General features: G+C 42.7%; 1 pseudogene; it reads left to right on the forward strand.

Moving 5' to 3' along the window:
• The first annotated feature begins 13,905 nt into the window (after positions 1-13,905).
• On the forward strand, positions 13,906-16,639 carry LOC147439737 (pentatricopeptide repeat-containing protein At4g13650-like; annotated as a pseudogene).
• The last annotated feature ends 3,793 nt before the right edge of the window (positions 16,640-20,432 follow it).

A 20,432-nucleotide genomic window follows, 5' to 3' on the forward strand; every position in this document is an offset into this window, starting at 1 on the left:
AGATCTTCTACCCAAGTTACCGAAAATCTTTTTGATAGTGATATGGTTTAGTGCGCGATAGTCCACACACATGCAGTATGTACCATCTTTCTTTTGCACTAAAAGGACTAGAGAACAAAAGGGAGAGGAGCTAGGCCTCACCATCCCTTTGTCTACCAGTTCTTGTACTTGCCTCATGATCTCCTCTTGTTGAGCTTCTGAAAGTGGATAAGGAGGTTTATTAGGCGGTGAGCTTCCTGATAGGAGCTCAATTCGATGGTAATCATCCCCTCGTTTTGGAGGTAAGTCCATAGGGATATTATCAATGAACAGATCTTGGAATCCTTTTAGAAATTTAAACAAGTCTAAATCTTCTTGATTCCTACCATTCACCTTTGGTGAAACATTAGGGCCTTTTAGGGATTCTTTGACAAAAGTCATGTACTTAGAAATTGAGCTCTTCATTGATTTATCAAGAGCAAGAGGATTTACAAGTTGTATAGTACGACCAGACTCATTAGCATCTATATACATATTCTTTCCTATGTAGGTGAAGTAGATTCTCCTTTCAAGGAACTTCATGTTGGCAGCCATGCGGTTGAACCATGGTACCCCTAGGATAGCATCCTCATGTTGGAGAGGAGAGATAAAGAAGTCTTCTTTGTCGACATAGCTTTGGACATGAAGCCTCAACTTCCCAATCAAGGGAGTAACGGAGGCTTGTTGTCCCTTGAAAGCGGCATCGGCAGTTACATCATCTCCCATCTCAAAAGCTTGAATGTCCAACTCGGTGGCCAACTCCATTGATATGAAGTTGTGAGCAGAACCAGGGTCAAACAAGATGAATGCATCATGCTCCCTTAGCTTTCCCCAAGCATAGGAGAGAGGTGATCCTTTGCAATGAGCATCCTCTTTTGGAGCTTCGATAGTGGACGCTCTAGGAGTCTCATTGCGAGCATTTCTTTTGGGGCAAGAACGATAACCATGTCCTTGCTCCCCACACTTAAAACATTTGTGATCCTTGAGTAAAGTTTGAAGCTCTTCAGGAGAGAGTTTATTTTTACCTTTGTAAACTCCTTTCTCCTTGGACCGATTGTTGTCATTGTTGTTACCCTTTGCATCACTTTTGTCTTTATTTTCCATGGGCTTGACATTCCGTCTAACCCCTTGTTAAAAATTGATGCATGAAGCAACCATGGTATGGTGGATTACTTCGCTAATAGAACCAGGCCGTTGAGAGTTGACATACTCATCCATCTCTTCAGGTAATCCCACACAGAATTGTTGCTTTTGCTCAGCAAAGTCTATCTTTTGAAAGACAGTAGCCTTGAGATGTAAATCCCAAAACTTGTTCACATATTTGTGGATAGACCCATGAGAGAGAAGACTCAAACTCCGCCATTCGGTGAGCACTTTGTCCTTTGCTTCGCTTGCAAGGAATTGCTTCATGATAGAAACTTGTAGAGTTTTCCATGTCTTTGGGGCTTCACCATTGCCACGAAGGCTAGCGCACCAATGACGAGTCGATTTTTGGAAGTTCATAGCTAAATGGTGTAGCTTGGAGGACTCCGTGAAGCCCTCGTCTCCAAAGCCGCATCAAATTTTTGAATGAAGGCCAATACTTTGTCGGTTGCACCAAAGGTGCCATCATAGGTGAGAAAAGAGATACTCTTTCCTCCCTCTTTGACCTTCTTGAGCTTTTGTGACCTTCGCCATGCAAGGTAAGATTTGCGATGTCCTCCCCTCGTATATTCTCTAGGAGAATAGCCATAGCTTTCATCGGTAGAGGAGGAAGGTGAAAAAGAAGGAGAAGAGGGTGACCTCTTTCTTGCCCTTTTCTTCCTTGGTTTCCTCTCTTCCCTTTTGGAGTGACGAGGACAAGGACTATGGGTTAACCGTTTCCTCTTGGGAGGAGTTGGCGATCGTTTAGTCCGCCTTCTTCGTGGAGTGACATCTTCGAAGGAATTTAGGGATTCATTGCTTTCTTGATCTTTGGATTCCTCGTCTCGTATGGGAGAGAGTCTTCTTGTGGGGTCTCGTCAAGAGGCCTCGTAAGCTCTCTCTCCTCTTGGAGAGGAAAAGAAATCCCATATGTCAGGACAATGGTAGGACCAGTCTGGGCCAAGGGCCAGGACGGACATGCAGTCAAGGGGGTCCCTATATTTAGAAGGCCAAGGGAATATATAGGGCATGGTTGGGTGGTGATGAGCATGTTCAGTCCCCATGTCCTTTCACTGGTATCAGAGCTCAGGGGAGAAGAGGGAGGAAGAAGAAGAAGGCATGGTGTGCTCTCTCTTCGAGGCATGGAGTTCTCTCTCTTTCTCGCTCTCTCCATGGTGGATTACTCTCTCTCACGAGCCATGGTGTGCTCTCTCACGAGGCATGGATTTTCGTCGAAGGTTTTTGGTTTGGCAAGCTTGGATCGGCACAAAGCACACTGGATTAAAAAAAGAGATTGTGTTTTGCATGTTTTTTTTCCATGGCGAAATCCTGTTCTCGAACTGCAATTCCCTGGCTAGGTTCATCAGTCGAAGAGGTCTTAAGTCGGGGATGACAAAGAGGGGGCCCGTGGGCAACACCCCTTGCATGCAGGAAAGGCGGGTTCTCGACTTGCATGGAACAGCAAGGAGACGCAAGGAATGCGTTCGCGCTGCTCTATAGGCAAATTTTTATGAGCACCAAACAACCGTGCTTGTTGCATGGCATCATGCGTGCCAAGGGCCACCATCTTGGGCTCTCAGATTTTTTGCAAAAATCTGAGAATGCATCCACATCGGCATGCTACACTTGTTGATGGCGTCTTATCAAGTGTGGGCACATCACATATAGTATGTAACATCCGAGCCGGTAGCGGACATGGTTCCGTGCTGTAATTATCTCAGGTATGGTAGCGGACATGGTTCTCCGCTACGGTGCTCATAGGTATTTGCAAAGGAGCCAATTAACAAAGGCATTGGCCAAGTCACGACAAGGAAGCCATGCTGGTCGATCGACGTGTTAACCAGGCCTGTTGCTCGTTTGGCTCATGGATGCAACGCTGTTCTGCATAGCTCGATTGCTGGTCGGCATGGCCGATTTCAGGACGACGGGCAAGAGCCTTGAGTTTGGGGTTGCGGAGAAGCATGGTTTCTATCCTTCTACATCGTTCAACCACATTATGTGGTGATTGTTACGAACAATGGCATACCAATCTCGTAGGTAAGAGATATCTCCACTCGAAGTATTTTTCTAACTTCTTAATCAGATATACATTTAGCTACAGTCATTTATATGTGCATGCTCGACAAGGTCAACTTCTCTTTGCTATGACATCTGTCGTCAATAGCATTTGTTGGCAATGAGGGCAGACATAATTATATCAAGCAAGGCTTGACTATCATTACAGCATGGCTGGTATTGACTTTAGTCACTTCCATTTCTCGAAATGGAGGACTGACTAAACAGGATTGATCATTCATGTACAGAATTGCATGTATACACTTTCTACATATGGGGCATATTTATAATTGGAAAAGCATAGCACGTTTGCCATGTTTCAGACTCTCAAGGAGATTGGCGCATCCTATTGCTAGATTGGATGCAGGTGGGCAGGTTGCTCGGCATGGCCAACTCCTTGTCACCATTTCTCAAAGCGGACCGAGGATGTTTGCCACACAACACTGGTTATTTTCATTTGAAATCACTCGACAAGGTCGATTCTTTTCGTCATGATATCTGTATCTTAACAACCGACTCCATCGGCTAGGACCACAACATTATTTATACGAAGCAAGGATTCAAGCCAGGCATCTGGCATTGAGACTCCCCACGTTCGGCATATGCTATGAGCATACAAACTTGGGAAGGATTTGGCAATATGCTTGCAGGTTATTTCATTACGTGCCAGACGGGTGTATAGGATATACGAGGGCGTCTGTGCTGATATAGCTATGAGCCGGTTTGGAATGAGTTTTTCCTTCCAGATCTCATGATAATTGGTTGCAGCAACAACGACCAGGTTATCCAAGTTTAAGTTTTTTTTGTTTTTTTTTTCCTGCTTACACTTTACTTCGCAATTACTGTCATTGTGCAAAGCAAAGTGCTTTGGCAATTTTCTAGGAAGCATGGCTTCAGGAAACTGGCAAAATAGGGAATATCGGCTGACAGAATCCCTACCAGTCTAAACTGTGCAAGGCACTTTTGGTTTTGATTCTCACATTTGAGGCCATCATTTTTGCCAAGCGCTTCAAAATATGTATGCAAGGCATGCTAACTAGGTGGCATATATTCCACCACTTCAAAGATTACGCTTCCGCTAACACACTCGCAACTCTGTCGAGGACAGACTATGGATGGATTGTTTAATATGATTGTTAATTGCTATCAACACTCAACAACACTAAAAAGAACCTAAAATTTCAACTAGATTCACCAGAAAGGTGCCCAATTTCAGTCACGACCCATACACGGTAGACGGTAAAGATTTGACATGTTTTTTTTGTTGCCTCTCTCGATGAGAGCGTCATACAGACAGATTGTGGTATGCTTATAGGATAAGCTGCAATTTAGGCATAAGATGTCTAAGAGCACACATTATGGGCACACACTCTACAAATTTAAGGAAAGTTCCTTAGCCCAGCATGCTCTTCTTCTCTCTCTTTTTCTTATTTCTCTCAAGAATAATGAAAACTTTCTAAGAAGCTTTTCATACATGTTTTGTTTGGGAATCAACATGAGCCAAGGTGCTCTAACTCTCAACTAGAAATGGTCCTAGATGCCATTCACATTAGTTTTCATCGGTTTATCGATTGAACACTAATGGCCGTAAGAGCTAGGAGCCACACACAGGCTAGCTAAAATCCATTGTCAGATCTTGGGTAAGGCCCAACTATTGGCATTCCTTGGGTGATTGTTCTTAGGATCGAACAGATTTTCCCAATGGAGTACACATCGAACATATCGACGTTAATGGACGAGCAAGAGTCTTGTTATTTCGGAGGATTAGGGTGTCATTTTTGCACTATCTGTTTCTAGTGCGATGCTCAAGTTGAGTTTTTGATACTCTTGCACTTACATCAGTTGATCTATACCATGGAGTCTAGAGGCAGCAAACAGTTGAGACAGCATGGCTGTTGACACGAGCTAGGCATCTTACTTGTGTGGATTTCTTGCTCTCTCTATAGCACTACGAGTGTCTATGGCATCACTGTTTTGGGGTAAGACCCGGAGGGTGATTGCTACATCTCCCCATAGGCATTGAGGATCATAGTTTGATCTATCCCAGTTCTACTTTCAAGGAAAGAAGCCAGTAATCTACCATGGGGTAGCGGACAAATTCAACTTTTTAAGTTAATTCTCATCATTCTGTACACGGTTGGTTACTTGTTACCTGCTAGTTGCGCAGTTCTACAACGGGTCTTACCAAGGCGTTTGACTACGTAGATTCTAATCCAAGGGCTTGGATTGCAAAGGCAACACCCAGGGTTCCCAGTGCACTGGTGTTTGTTTTTTCAAGTAGGGGACGTGCTCCTCTCCACATTACGTTCAAATCTCCAGGTACGCATCTATTGATTTGGTGTTATTCCATTTTTAGTATACTTTGCTTAGTTTTTCAAGACGTCTAAGTACGCTTGAATGTTATAGAGCCATGCCAAGGGCATGTCGGCACAAAGTATTTTGGGCCCAGTGTCCAATCTATCTTTCTGCCTTATGTTGTTACGAACCTACTTGTAGGGTTCAATTTGGCACATGTTGTCACATGGGATACAACATGGTCTGGGAACTCAAGGAGTTCGGTTTAGCCAGTGTGGAGCAATGAATGAGGGTCCCTCTCACTCTTGTTGCAGAGTGTTTAGAGTTACCTCCACACACAAGTACATCTTGTACTTGATGGATATTCTTTTTTATACATCCTCACATGAGACATATTCCACTAGAATGACTTGTTCAGCTACAAGTATTGCTAAACAACATTCCAGATGGTTGTCTATACATATAGCAAGATTGTTAATGAAAAAGTTTCATTTTCTGTACCTAGAAGCGATGAATGTTTCACCTTTTATTGTGATTCAGACGTTTCAGCAAGGCTTGAAAAAGATTGCAACTGAAAGTATTTAGTTTCTTTCTAGAACTATTTACATTCCTTTTTAATGTGTGCTAGACGCATCACATTTGCCATAAGTATTGGCAAGGATCACCATGGAAATACAGGTTCGGATCTGTTTTTTGCTAAATGCATGCACGCTAGGTGTTATGGGTCCTAGTGTTTAGCAAAGGCTGATTTGGAACGGCATGCATATTCCTCAGTTTGTTCCTTATGAAGCATTTTGCACTCTATGTGCACTATCTCTATGAGATTACTTTTGAGTCTACTAATCACCGATAGAGGTCATGGCTCGGTTTGGGTGTTTGTGGATTTTTCAAGTTAACCACGATGGTTATTCCAAACATTGTTGATTCCTCAACAATGCTATACGCTATTGTGATTCCCCGTTTACCGGTCGTCTTGGAAGACTGTCTGTAAACCGTGTGGGAAACACACCTCAGTACTGTCAGTATTCAACGGGATTGACAGATTACAAAGTGTAATCTTGGGCTAAAGGATAGGCAAAGTGCGTACATTAGCACGAAGCAATCCAATTCATAAGCATTTATTGCTCTTTTTGGAGTTTACTTACTATCAGTTAACGCATGTTGCAACTAGGTAGTCTCTTTATGTATAAGTCAGGTTCTCAACCTTGAACACTCATAGGGTGGGGTTGTTTACTGATGATGAAAATTGGGAACAAGTCAAGGACTTATACTTGGCTGATGAGTTATGTCAACAAGTTACTTTCATGGAAAGTGACAAAAGGTACTCTTTTGGTACATCTTTGTTGTGATAAAATCGTCTACCATGCTCATGAGCATTCTAAATGGAGTCTACACACTATGTTTGGATAGGAACCGGTACCATCAGATGGTTCCAAATGGACAACAATGTAGAAAATCAAGATGTTACTCTTGATTTCATTGAACCTCCTACTAAACCGAGTTCCACTCAAATGAACCGTTGGATCCATGTGGGATGTTACGGTAGAAAACATTAGTGTTCTTATGAAGATACCATCACTTGTGTTTTCGTGGAGTCAAGACAATGGTAGGACCAGTCCGGGCCAAGGGACAAGGCCAAGGGCCAGGATGGACATGCAGTCAAGGGGGTCCCTATATTTAGAAGGCCAAGGGCCTATATAGGGCACGGCTAGGTGGTGATGAGCATGTTCAGTCCCCGTGTCCTTTCACATAAGCACGAAGTTCTTGAGTAACTTCGGCTTGCAAAGTGGGGTTGCCCATAGCTTGTTGCAACCTAGTGACAAGATAATTAACAAACATGGGGGCATCATCATTGGCACCTTCATGTGCAAAATCAAAGTTATCAATGTCCATTCTACTCTCTTGGTTATTGTCAGCCATGTTAATTAAACTTATGTATTTACTTAGTGTATGCTTTGGCAATTCAAAACCTTAGTTGCTACTCCTCTTAGCCTTTGAAAATAGGCGCTTAAGTATCTACACCCACGGCTCAAATTGGTTAATTATAGAGAGTATTGGAGTGAGTCTAACATAGCGAAGTTGCAGAGGGATAGCTCCTTTCGAACTTCTTATGGCTCAATAATGGTAAATCCGTAGGCAAGTCTAAAATGACTCCATTATTAAGACCAAAGCTCCCGAGGTGTGCACCATATCCCACATAGTGGTCTCAACAAAACCGATAATAGATCCCAAACCCACTTACCCTAATATAATTAACAAAAACAACCATTAATAGGCTACTTAAAGACCTCTCTCCTTAAGCAAGAAAAGAGAAACCAAATGCTCTGATACCAATGTAATGAAAATGGCCTATAAATTTTGAGAGTAGCGAAATTAGGAAATTAGATGAAGCACTTTCGTGAGATTACTCTGTGAGCATAGCGGGTGAACTTTATTGATGGTAGCAACATAAACATCATACTTAGTTAACTTGGCATGAACAATACTTTTGCAAGAGAGAGAGAGTTTAGAGAACATGACAATAGTTGAGGACCGGATTCATACGGAGCCTCCAATAGGCATTTGCATTATAGTTTCTCTCATCAAGAGAGAATAATATTTGTGTTCCTTGTGACCTAGGTGATGCAATGAAGATGGAAAGCTTCATGCATCACAAGCATAACATAAACTTTGTAGAAAAGCATTAACTATCCCAAGCCTCAGTCCCAAGGCCTCAAACACCTTTGAAGGTGGAGAGAGCTAGCAGGGAATGAGGATAGGGAAGAGGAAGAAGAAACATTCCATAGGAGAAAGAATTAGTTCCTCACTTATCATTACTCTTCTTGCTAGCATACATAATAGCATAGTAATCAAGATGGAGAAGATGGCAAGCTTAAGCATTGAAGCATGGCTCTTGGTTGGATTTGCATTCCATAGCCAAGAGTGTTGGTGTAGGCTCTCACTTCTCACAAGCTTGGAGAAGGAGGTGGAGTTCCTCAACCTTTTCCAAGTGAGAATCGTTCCACAAAATGAGTGTGTGTGTGTGTGTGGTGTATATCCCCCTAGCACCCCCCTTGCTTGCTTGGGGTGAGTTGTTGCTTTTCCACATGCTTCAAGCTCATTGCACCCCTCTCCCCCTAGCCAATCACATGCAGCATGCAGTCAAGTATATGGGTAGTCTTTTGACAGTGTCCTCCTTACCCCTTAGAGAGAGAGAGAGAGCTTGAAAATATATAGATATTTGTTGGATGGAACTAGAAGCTCATTGGATCCCTCTTTAGCCCGACCAAAGCATTCAAGCACACCATGTGGTTAAGCTTAGGGAGAGTCTGACATGTGTCCCATGTGCCCTTTGAGAAAAGGGGTGCCCTTTGGGTGAGTGGAAGGTTAGGTCAAAGATTCCCCTAACTTTGAGACTTTCATGCATAAAAAGCTTCTCAAGCACCTTCCTCATTAAGTTTGTAGGGTCTCTTTTTGACTCAAGCACCTTACCCCCCATGCATGGGAAGCTTCTCAAGCACCTTCTCATTAAGTATAACAAGTACCTCAAGTACCTTAGTCATCAAGCATGACAAGCACCTTAGGTGGAGTTCCCACCTCAAGCTCAGCCCTAGCTTGCCTAAGGTCAAAGGCAAGTTTAGGTAAGGTTCCCACCTCAAGCTTAGCCCTAGCTTGCCTAAGGTCAAAGGTAAGTTTAGGTCGGGTGTCCACCTCAAGCTCAGTCCTAGCTTGCCTAAGGTCAAATGACTTTTAACACTAACCATTGGAGGTCTTTAATGAAGCTAACCCTATGGTCTTCTAAGCTCCATTAGTTAACCTTGCTCTTTGACAGACCATCTCTCATTTGGGCCCCTTTCCATTGGCCCCGTGTTGAGATAGATCCGTAAGCACATGTCTATATTCTAACTTGTTCCCGTTTATTATCCCACATTAAATGATGATTTTAATATGAGAAAAATATTTGGTTTGATTAGATATTAGATTTAATGACAACATATCAATTAGAAGTTCAAGATTGTCGATGCATCTGGAGCCCATAGCAAGGTCATGGTCTAAAAAACAGGGTTCCTAAATTAGTGAAGACAGATTGAGCCCTTGAAAACTCTAATTTTTGGACATCCTTAAAGTAGATGTGTGAGGGACTCAACCGAGTGATTGCATCTGACACAAGCACCTTCAGCAAGACCTTTAGCTTTGACTTTACCTTCAGTTGGGATGAGACCAAAAAATATTCTGCAAAGGAAGACTTTGTCTCTCTCTTCACATTTGGCCTTCTAGATGTTACCAACTACTTGACTCCATTTGCTTGCAACCCACTTTTTGGACCAAAATCCTATTAAGGTGCTCAAACCACTCCTTTGAATAGCAAACCTCTTCATAGATGGCTTTTGTCTTAGGCAACCAGAATATCCTTCCACTAGGCCACTTCCAAGCTTTCCAATCAAGCAGCATGGAGCAGAGAGGCAAGATTAGGTTAGAGATTTTTTCAAGGAGCCTTTTGATGAGGATCTCCTCTTGGAGCGAGAGATTTCTGCACCACTTCAAGTGCTCCAAGGGATGCCAATCACCTCTTTGATAATTCCGCAGAGACTCTAGGGTGTCAAAACCCATATTGTTAAAATTCTTGGCTATTTCAATCCAATGATCATCAATCCATGTTTAAAGGCAAAATTGACTTTTCTTGGTACCATCAGGATCATCATGATTACTACATGCCATGGTATCAAACTTTTTGGATTTGGACCTCTGGATTGGAAATCAGGTCAATGTTTGCACTTGCGCAGAGTACTTGGAAATTTTGGGATTCTGACTTGGGGTTAGCTCAAAAAATTGGAAAAGGTACATGGAGCACGATCCATGTTTGGAGAGCTTTTGACCCCAAATTTGAACCACTTATAGATGAAGGTATTTCTAGGCTATTCTCAATTTTCTTTTGAATTTGGACAGCTTTGGTTAGTCAAAAGTGAAACCCTAGGTCTGTTTTAGCAATTTTTTACTTTGAAGTATTTTTTGTCCTTTTTGGACTCTTTTGGCAACCTTGATTCGGGAAGTTTTGTTCACAATGGTCTTTGCTACACGATAGTATAGTTTCTATGGTACATGGATCGGGATCCATGTTTGATCACTTATGGACTTGGGATTTAGACTATCATGTTTGTAGACTATCCCCAAAATCGTTTTGAATTTTGATCACTTTCTGTTAGCCAAAATTGAAATCTTAAGTCTGCTTTGGCAATTTCTAACTATTGTTTTAGTAAAGCTCTTTTAACCACTTTTTTCAGCTTTTTAAAAAATGATTCTGTCGAGAAAAGTGTTTGTATATGTCCCAGCTACCTACTGCTCAAATCTCATTCGAACATCATGCTGAGGTACATTATCGCGAATCCATGTTTAACCTCATATTGACATGGAACTTGGTCAGCTAGTAGTCCATGTTATTTTGAAGCTATTTCCCAAACTTTTTTGGATTTGGATCACAAAATCTCAAGATATTCCCAATTTTGTGTTTAAAACCCCTGTTTCTATGGTTTTTGACTAGTTTGTGATGTTTTGCACTTTTGACCAATTTTCTTCAACTATTTCCTAATATGTCTTTTGGGAAAGTTGTTCCAAATGGTCTCAGCTAATTGATGCTCAAATCTCGACCCAAAATCATGAAAAGGTACATGGATCGTGATTCATGTTTGACAACATTTTGGCACGAAACTTGGTCAGCTAGTTGTCTATGCCTTGTAAATGCTAATGCTCGACATTTTTTGAATTTGGATCACTAAAAGTTGGAAAATCCCAAATTTTGGTCAATTTTTCAAGCTTTGGCAAGTTTTGTCCAATGGTTTTGAGTGTGTTTTTTATACCAATTTCACTCCAAGTTTTGGTTTATGTTGCCTGGAAGCACCCTTTGTCAATTGGTGTCATTTTTTTATCAAACAATCTCAGAGGTGCATGGATTGTGATCCATGTTCCTCCACAGAACCATGTGAAAATTTATAGTTTGCTTCCTGTGAGTATTTTAAGGCCCTTGGACACCAACTTTTTGGTTTTGGATCAGCTTTTAAGTGTCTACCATCAAACTTTTAGAATTTTAGAGTTATGATCATTTTTGTCCAAATATGGTTTTCAATCCTTTTTCCCATTTGATGGTTTTGGTTTCTACTTACCTACACCTATGTGCTAGAAGGAAACTAGAAAAAAAATTGAACAAAACAATAAAAACTTGAGTCACAACAAAAAATGATACAAAAAATAACGAGAAAATTGAAGAATGAAATGCTTTTGGCTATCTCACTCATGACTCTCTTTACCTCTCAAGGATAGATCTAGCAAGTCTCCAACTTCTACACTCTATCAAGTACTAAACCCCCGTTTAGCTACTTTACTGCTAGTGTAAATGGAATGAAATGTCTAATTTTTGGACAAGAACGCTCTAAATACGCACTAGGTCATTCACCATCTAAGGATCATTCCCCAGCACATGGTGCCAATGTTAGCGGGTCATCGTGATGGATGTCTATAGCGTAGCTATTTGGCACTAACATAATATGTCAATACTCAAGGAAGTGACTCAGATGGGGCACGGAGACTCTTTGAGGTTGTGAGTCCTCAAGAAGTGAACCTAACGAGAAAACGCATCAACTCAACAAGCAATCACCAATCAATGATTAGAAAATTTACTTATGTTCTTTCTCACCCCTCTCGGTCATCACGCCATTTTGTCGATTAAACGGACTTGGATTGTTATCACAAAACTTTAAGGGAAGCTTCACTAGGCCTAAAGGGACAAGTCTACAAAGTCTTGTCGCATTTTGACAAGGTACGTGGATCGCGATCCATCATGACCCACGTCGCAGATTCTACGTCTAGTAACACTATCCTATAGTCAAAACGTCAAAAGACTATGGTTTAAGCAATCAAATTTGAAGATTAGCCTAGTATACATGTAGTTGAAAACCAAACAAAATTTTCAATGATTACACTTAATTGAAAGAACATGGAAAGTGAAACACAATTTAAGTTTTGGAATTGAAAACGGAGTACCCAATCATTAGAAATGTCAATTACAAGTTGAAGCTACTTGGCCGCTTCTTGAGCGTATGTACAACATACCTACTTCTTTCTCCAAAAGATATGCCCCCCTTTTTCACATTAAAATCATTATCTTTTATACTTAGGGCTTCTAAATGGCTAGTGGCCAGCTCACATGGGCCTTTACAAATGTCATGAAAGAATTATAACTCAAGGAATTAACATGCTACTCTAGGATCAGATTTACACACAATATAGCTACACTAGCTCGAAAAAATAATACAGCACAAATACATTAAAAATATGATGTCCAGCTAGGTGGGCGCTTGTATATTGTATCTGCCAAACAAATGTTAAGAGGGATTTCTACATCCTTAAAATCCTGATTAATTTATGGAAGGTTTTCAACAAAATTGAGTTTTGCATATCTCAAGGCTTAATTACAAACTATAGTGTAGTTCATTTTTCTTCTGACTCTAAACAAATTCAATCCCAAAACTAAATGTGCATGATTTGTCTCTATCTTTCTTCAATTTTACGTAGTTGTGGTTCAACATGCATTGCACTTTTTATCTAGATTGATTGAAAGAGGTCAATAGCCTGTCCTTACACTAAGAGGTCCTTGTTGGTAGACTCTTGGATCCCACATCTTTCTACATTACTCGAGTGAAAGGCGTGGAGTGGCACAAGGGAAAGTCATTTCTTTCTCCCTCGACAAAGAGCGTGTATGAGAAGCTGGCTTTCTCTGAGCAATGGGTTGGGCATCTCAACAAAACTTGGTCCAAAAGGTGGAGCAAGATCAAATGGAGCCAAGTATTGGAGAACATTTGGTGCTCCAAATGCAAAGATGAGCAGAGAGTCTTCCTTTGGAAAGTGTTTTTTGGTTTTTTTGCCGATTGGGGACAAGGCCAAAGTGAGGGGTCTTGGCGATGGAATCTGCATCCAATGCAACCAGCAAATTGAGACCATATCCCACCTCATATGGGAGTGTCTAGCGATCAAGAGCTTCACTGAAGAGTTTACAGATGGATGTTTTGCCAGCTTGGCACCCCATTCTTTAGATGAGACCTAATGTTAGGCTCCAGACGCTTGAACGATGAAGAGTTGAGGGCACAATTTTATATAGTTAGAGCTGTAGCCATACGGGTTTCTACGAATGAACATCTATTCTAGAAAAAGAATGGAATGATGCATGTAGAACTAGTGGAAAAAGAATGGAACGATGCACGTAGAACTAGTGCTTAAAACTTGAGGATAAGAGGAAGTGGTTTGCCAAGAACAAGAAAATAAGGCCTTGATGGAAATATCTACTAACATAATATGGCGGAAGGGGGAGCCCTTTACACGTGTCGCAATCTGTAACCTGAAGGCTAAAGTCCAAAACTAAAAAAAGCTCGTTCGCATGCGATAAGCGGCCGGCCGTACTAGTAGAATAAATCCTTTACCCTATGGGAAGGCTCTGCAATGTTGCCACGTCGTCAGTTGCTTGAGCTCGAGACCTGCGTGTTGTAACTTTTCGCAGCATTTCGACAGGCGGCGATGGTGGAATAGAGAATGCTTCATGCTTTTCTTGCCTCGGCTTCACAGCCGTTCCTTCTTCACCGCTCTTCGAAGTGTTGACGATTTGCCATCACCCCCATCTGTGTGCCACTTACAAGATGTCATTGCGCAGAGCAAATTGCCCCACCGTACCTCGAGCTTCTGCTACTCTGCCGATCTCCTTCTCCACGAGTGCACTCGGTCGCCACCAGCAGACCTCTCTTCTTGCAGATCCATCCATGCGTCTCTGGCCAACATTGGACTCGATACTCTTTCCTTTGCAGCTGATCATCTCTTGCGCGCCTTCTCCCTCCTGGGCAGTTTGCCTAAAGCTGATCTTGTTTTCTCCAAGGTTATTAGGCCCACTTTATTTACATGGAATGCCATTATCTCTGCACATTCTGAGCATGGGGATGCGGACTCGAGTCTCATGCTGTACCGACATTTCCATGAGGAAGGATTCAATCCAGATAAATTTACATTCTTTGCCGTCTTGAAAGCATGTAGCGTGGATCTATTGATTGCGGAGGGACGACTTATCCATAAACAGATACTTCTTGGTGACCTTGCATGGGTTGAAGTGCTTGCAATCACTCTGATGGACATGTACGCCAAAGGTGGCTGTCTTGAAGATGCTGATAGAGTGTTCCAAAACCTACCTTTCAAAAATGTGGTTTCATGGAATGTTATGATCTCCAGGTATGCTCAAGTTGGTGAAGGGCATCGTTCTCTTGAATATTATAGGGAGCTACTTCTTAAACATGTGGTTCCGAACAGGGTTACGTATGCATGCATTTTGAAAGTCTGCACTGATTTACAGGAAAGAAGGCAAGGCATGGATGCCCATATAGACATAGTCAAGGTCAGGCTCGAATGTGATGTGTTTGTGGGCACTTCAATTGTTCACATGCATGCAGAATTCGGGAGTTTAAAGACTGCTTGGATGCTGTTTTCCAAATTACTGAATCGGAATGTGGTGTCATGGAATGCACTCCTCAACCATGCCACTCAATTTTCAGATGGGCTCCCACTATCTCACTTGTTTGAGAGGATGCAGCAGGAGGGCGTGAAGCCAAATGAGGTCACTTGTTTATGTGTAGTCAAACATTGCAGTAATGCAGGGGATATACACTTCGGAAAGCTAATACATGATGAGATCATCAAGCGTGGCTTTGATAGTAACTTGTCCATTTCAAATACGGTCATCGATATGTACAATAAAGTCGGAAGCATGGAGGACAGACGTAATCTATTTGATGGATTAGCGAGTCGGGATGTAGTGTCTTGGAATGCAATGCTCCAAGGGTATGCAGAGCGTGGAAATGCTTTCTCTGTACTGGCGTTTTTTTACGAATGCAGGCTGAAGGCATGAAGGCGAATGAAGTTACCTATGCTTGCATTGTGAAAGCATGCTGCAGCACAGGCTCCAGAAATCTGGTTAAGGTCATCCATGAGCAGATTCTTCAGGACGGAGTTGAAGTTGATTTGGTTCTTGGGAATATTCTCATAGATATGTACGCCAGATGTGGAAGTCCAGAGGTAGCACATGTTGTGCTTGATGACCTACCAGCACCTAATGAATTGTCATGGAATGCGCTCATATCCGGCTATGCTTTATGTGGAAACGCATGTATGGTGGATTGGTGCCTTAAAGACACGGAATCCCAAGGCCTTAAGCCAAATGGTGGCACTCTTACTAGTATCCTTGGGGCTTGCAGCCACAGAGGGCAGGTGAAAGTGGGCACCAGCTATTTTCATTTGCTTCAGAAGAAATATGGCATCACAACAAGAATCAAGCATTACAATAGCTTGATTGATCTGCTTTGTCGGACAGGTTTTGTTAAGGAGGCCGAAGCTCTGTTTCAAACAATGCCTTTGTGTCCTGATGATAGTGGGTGGACGTCGTATCTTAACGCACGGACTTTGTATGGTGACACCAAAATCTCAGAAAGCTTTGAAATGGGTGAAGGTTGTAAGGGATAGTAAACAACTTTTTACACATCAAAAGAGCTGTTGTAGATGCTTGATAGTGGCTGCTTGACAAGCCTATCAATGTTTGCCTTCATGCCCTAGTAGTCCAGGTGTCCGAGAGCATGGACATTCTGGCTATGGTCTGCATAAGTGTCTCTTTGGTCAGGTCAAAGCATCGCCTTTTCTTGTATGCTCGAAGCTCTCTCTTTTATGTCATAGCAAGAACTGTTGGCAATTTAACAAATGGCAATAACACCACGTAGCAGACATTGGACTGTAATCGCAATGCAACATGAACAAGAGAGCCTCGACTATAGACCCCATATCCGCCAAAAACAAATTAGCCTTTGAGATTTCAAGAAAGTTTCATGGTAATTCTTGGCCCTTATTGCTACAATTGGTGGCGTCCCGTGCCCTGCCCAGCATTCAATTTTAGTGTGAATTGGTCAAACATTCAAATTGTGAATATTTTTACACCAGTAATACAAACCTTGTATACTGCTAAATTTTATTATATTTACATAATCCAAAACCAAAATGCTTGAGAGCATTCACATCAATCATTACTATCAACTTTTCAATACATATAGTTGAACAAAAGTACGATCCTCAAATTAAAAACATGACTTTGAGGCTTGATGCCGTGCGTGATGCAAAACATGAGTTAATTTCACTAATTAGATGCAAATCTTGTCACTATCAGCTCTCCAGTGAGATGGTCAACAAGCTTGTACAAAAGGTGGTAGATACAAGAGCATCAAAACTCTAGGAGAAAAAAATTCTTGATGATTGCATAGCACAAAGTTTGGGCAGTATCAAAGACGCTGCATGGTGTGCTGTTTGTGAAAAGATAGTGAGGAAATGTATTAGAATTTGTGCATTTTGAGTAGTTTTCTCCATTGCAAGAAACTCGGTGTACAGAGATGCACAAACCCAAGTCTCGATTGCCGTAATCTCAAAAGGGCTACAGTCCATCTTTGTGCATGCATCTTTGTGATTTTAATGTTGAAACACAAGTACTTATTGGTAAACATAGACATTGACCGCTTGTCCGAGTTTAATATTACCGGCCAAGTTTACTTTTGCCCCAATCAAATGGTGCCCATCGTCTCGAGTTTCCATGTCGACAACATGTAAATAGTCAAGAGGCCTTGCAACCCCACCATGATCAGAGAATGCAATGATATGCTCATATACATTTGCATCATATATTCCATGCTCTTTGAGACTTCTAGCTAACTTTAACAGTATTTAGGTGGCCTTGTAGTACTCATTCTCAGTTATCCATTGTAGGAGCCCTCTCTTCAGTTACCGAGTTATTGCTCCTGGGAGAGATTATCCATTGTAGGAGCCCTCTCTTCAGTTACCGAGTTATTGCTCCTAGTTCAATCTCTCCCACTCATATATGTTCGTCTCCTCTCTCATATCAATCAAACATCCAAGTGTAATGCCTTGTGATGCTCATCAAGGGACCAGTAGTAGCATATGCAAGTTTATAGGTAATCTTGTTGAGAAGATAGATGTGGGTGATGCTATTGAGGGATAGAGAATAGATTATCACAGTGGCTAGTGAAAACATTATGTGACAAAAAATTGGATAATCTTTTGCCTAATTGTACTATTCTCTTGATTCTCAATAAACATCTTACATAAAAATGGTCATTTTCCCACTAGAGTACGATGCAATATTCAAGAATGGTGTATGCAATTATTAGCTTAAAACCATTTAGAAAGTGTCAAAGTTCCAAACGGCTTTTTATAATTTTAAAAAAACAAATTATTATTTTGAGGTAATACTGTCACATGAAATGAAGAGGCAATCCACCTCTTCAACTATAGAAGTAGGTGGGCACAATCTTTTTGACGTGCTTTCATTAGTTGAAGATGCTCCCATCAGAGGAGACGCCATGTGGATGAGAGAGAAAGAGCTCCTCCTGTGTTGGGCCGATGGGCGAAAGAAAGGTAGTGCGTTGTCGTGGCATGCTAATACGTATACTAGCTTTAGCAAAAGGAGATGCATCATCTTAAGCATAGGAGGGATACGGTCTCTCGGTCCTTACAAAGGATGAACAAAGGCACCATGTGTTTGGGTGGGTATCATGAACCAGAGTCTGCCACTTTTGAGGGCCACACTTGCAACAACCAAGAGTGCAGAAGCAAGATGCCTAGATTATGGCAAAGGCGGAGTAGGCTTTAGGGACTTTTGCTTTAAAATATGCTCAACCTCTTTCAAATAAAATTATCATCAACTATGTCTGGACGTTTTTGAAAAAATACTGAATTAGTGGCAATGTTTTTCAGATCCATTCTTCCCACCTCTCTCTCTCTCTCTCTCTCTCTCTCTTCGAGGGAGCCGTCTCTCAAAATACGGCAGGTGGCGCTCGCTCGAAGTCTCTCGCGACTCGCTCTTTCGCGAAACTCTTCAAGAGGTGGTCTCCCTCTGGAATGAGGCAAACCAACCTGTGTGTGTGTGTGTGTGTGGCTGGTGCCGTGCTGTGAGTCGTGTTTTCAGCCTGTGTGACGAGGCGTGGCGGACGAGGGAGGTAGGCTTGCATGTGGGGCGGCTGTTGTTGCAGGGTACCCAAGGGGACACGGTGCGGAGGGTAGAGCAGAGGTTCGGAGCAGGTGGCGGTGCAGCAACCAAGGGAGGAGGAGGGGTCGAGCAAGGGCGGAGCTTGTGGGAAGCGGGAGGCGCAGAACTGGCACATCCGAGTGGACTTGGGAAGGGAGCAGGCCTGGGATCGAATGAGCGGGCAGGACTGAAGGAGGGAGCTGGGGAAGTGGAGGGGGAGGCAGTCTCTCTCTCTCTCTCTCTCTCTCTCTCTCTCTCTCTCTCTCTATACATAGCATCGATGGAGGTTGCATCAGAGGATTTGGATCACTTTGGCCCAACATGCACAACGCCCGGTCAGGCTATTGACCATGGAGGAGATTGATGAAATCTGCCAGCGACGACCGATGCTGAATCTTTTGTGATCTGTGATTTAGCTATCCCACCTAGCTAGATCTTTTGTGATCTGTGATTTAGCTATCCCACCTATGTGCTTAGATCACACCTAGCTGTTTCAGATTCCATAGCATTTATTCTGTCTTTATTTTGTCATTGTCATTTTTGGTACTTTGACTCTGTATCAGATCCACCACATTGTAACTTTCTCGTCTCATAGGTCATTCTGGGCCTTCTGAAGACATTAATATAACATTTCATTTCATTTCATCTCTCTCTCTCTCTCTCTCTCTCTCTCTCTCTCTCTCTCGCACGCGCAACTGGAACTTTCTCTCTCTCGAACAGTCGTTTGCTGGAGGGCCCACGGAGCAGGCAAAGCTCGCAAGCATAGCGCTCTCTCTCTCTCTCTCTCTCTCTCTCTCTCTCTCCCCCCCCCCCCCCCCCCCCCCCCCCCCCCCCCCCCACGTCGGCATTCCTGCAGAGCGTGCAAGTCCAACAAGACGAGAGGAAGTAGGACTATGCGAAGGGGATGACGTGGATTTTTAGGGGGAGGGAGAGCAGGGGAGAGAGAATATCCTAAGGGTATCTTGCTAGTTGGGGGTTTTAAATCTAGAATGTAAAGTTGGTATGGTATGGGTGGTCAATTTTGGAAAAAGGAGAATTAGATGGAATTTGAGCAAGATTCTCCTTGTCGATTAGCTTCCCGAGACGGGAGATGCTTTTTTTTTGGGGGCTTGAGAGTCTCTCTCTCTCTCTCTCTCTCTCTCTCTCTCTCTCTCTCTCTCTCTCTCGCGTGAATTCCACAAACCGCCCAGCGAAGCCTCTTTGAGAGGCGGTGGGCGACACAGGCTTTTAAGCCACAACGGGAACTCTCTCTCTCTCTCTCTCTCTCTCTCTCTCTCTCTCTGTGTGTGTGTGTGTGTGTGTGTGTGTGTGTGTGTGTGTGTGTGTGTGTTGTAGTCCGGTTGTCCGCAGAGCAAGTAGGGGTAGGGAGAAGGAGGAGGGAGGGAGGGGCCACAGAAGAGTAGGGCGACAGTTATGTGTGAGAGAGCAAGCACATGGGGAGGTTGTGCTCGAGGGAGGGCAACAGAGGCATGTGTTCTCCCTATGCATGTGTCGTGCTAGCATGAGGGCAGAGGCGATGGCAATAGGAGTCACGTGAGGGGGCGGGGGGGGGGGGGGTCTCTGTCTGTCTCACTTGCTTGCTCCCAACAGGTTACAGAGAAAGAGGGGGTTGACTTGGATTTTCCTTTTGTGGGGGGGGGGAGGGAAGAGAGAATATTCGTCAACATCCGATAAAGAAACTGAGTTTGTTTATTAGTATGCCAGTATATATGGTAGTTAAAGAAATTGAGTTTCTTTATTAGTATGTCAGTATATGGTAGTTGATTAAGCATCGTGTGAGCAGAGCTGAACCCATCTATACTCTTTATAATGCAACTTAAATTTTTCAAGGAAGGAGAGACCCTCCGTGTGTCACTCA

The sequence above is a fragment of the Adiantum capillus-veneris genome, chromosome 16, assembly GCF_014529385.1.
Source record: "Adiantum capillus-veneris isolate H3 chromosome 16, ASM1452938v2, whole genome shotgun sequence".
NCBI classification, from domain to species: Eukaryota; Viridiplantae; Streptophyta; class Polypodiopsida; order Polypodiales; family Pteridaceae; genus Adiantum; species Adiantum capillus-veneris.